Source organism: Clupea harengus, chromosome 24 (assembly GCF_900700415.2).
Source record: "Clupea harengus chromosome 24, Ch_v2.0.2, whole genome shotgun sequence".
In the NCBI taxonomy this organism is placed as follows: domain Eukaryota; kingdom Metazoa; phylum Chordata; class Actinopteri; order Clupeiformes; family Clupeidae; genus Clupea; species Clupea harengus.
This window is the reverse complement of record NC_045175.1, coordinates 12,943,512-12,944,929: the sequence shown is the minus strand read 5'-3', so window position 1 is coordinate 12,944,929 and position 1,418 is coordinate 12,943,512.

Below are 1,418 nucleotides of genomic sequence, written 5' to 3'. Positions count from 1 at the left end.
CATGGAGGAGGGGAGAAACACAAATAATGGCAACTGGCAAAATGAGTCAACGGCAAATAGTGGCAGCTATGCAGCTATGCAAGTTAAGAATATTTCCCAAATTTGACACCTTGTTTTTACTTCTTCTCATCTGATAGTGTAGGTTTACTGCTTTATTACCATTAGCATCTCCAACACACGCACACACACACACACACACACACACACACACACACAAATATTATGAACTGTGCTCCAAATACAATACCTGCATCAGTTCAGTTTTAATGTCTGCAGCTGAAGAGACGGTGTGTTCTGTTCTGGGGTCAGTTCTCTCTACTGCAGGAACAGAACAGAAGAGACTTACATACTTACATTCCTTCATTCCTTCATTCATTCATTCATTCATTTGACAGAATATTCTATCTAATGCAGCTGAAAGGGACACTATGCAACAGTTTGCCACTTTTTGATAAGCAACAAACAACTTACATTCACATATATACATTTATATTCATTCATTAATTCTATTCGCAGCACCAAAGGGTTAAAGAGACACTATGCAACAATTTGCCACTTTTTTATAAGCAACAAAAAAACTTACATTCACATATATTAATTTTCATTCAATCTTTCATTAATTAATTAATTCAGCAGAAAATTCATCGTAATGCAGCTTAAAACAATATGCTACTTTTTTAATAAGCAAGTACTCGTCATCTTCAAATTCACACTGTCGTTCCAACTGGCTACCTAGACTATACGCTACGTACTTTGGTCCAGTCGGACCACCCGGCAGAAATAAAAACAAAAAGCTTCCACAGCACAGCTTCGCCAACTGTATTAGTTAGCATGCCAGCAAGCCCTATATACAGTATCTATAGCCATATATAAAGCTCAAATGTGCTGTTCTAGGTGTTTGTAAGGTTTTTCCCTTTTTGGTAGGTAGATTTCGACCAAAACTCCTTACTGTTGCTTTACAGCAAAGTGCAAATATTTTTTTTTATCTACCAAGGTTGTGAGATCTCTGGATATCAAACACATGATCAAGATGATGTTGTTAGTTGCCCTCGTGTCCACTGAGAAAAATCATCATAGTTACATCAGGTTAAACGTGTCGTTCATTTAGATCATCCTTTTCACTTCTAGGCGTGTGTGTGTGTGAGAGAGAGAGCGAGTCAGATCTCTTACTGGTCTCGGGCTGTTCTCCATCTTTTCTACAAAATGTTAAAATGCAGAAGGTTAAATAATTTTATAATTAAGATTTTGTGTGCGTGTGTGTGTGTGTCCTGTGTCGTATCTCGTGTGTAGCTCTTTCCTCCCATGTGCTCCTTACCAGAATGACTGTATTCTCCATTTCCGTCATCAGCAGCATCTTTTTCTTTAACGCCAGAGACTGGAGCCTCCAGCAGCCTCCGGGCGTCAGGCAAGACCGACGG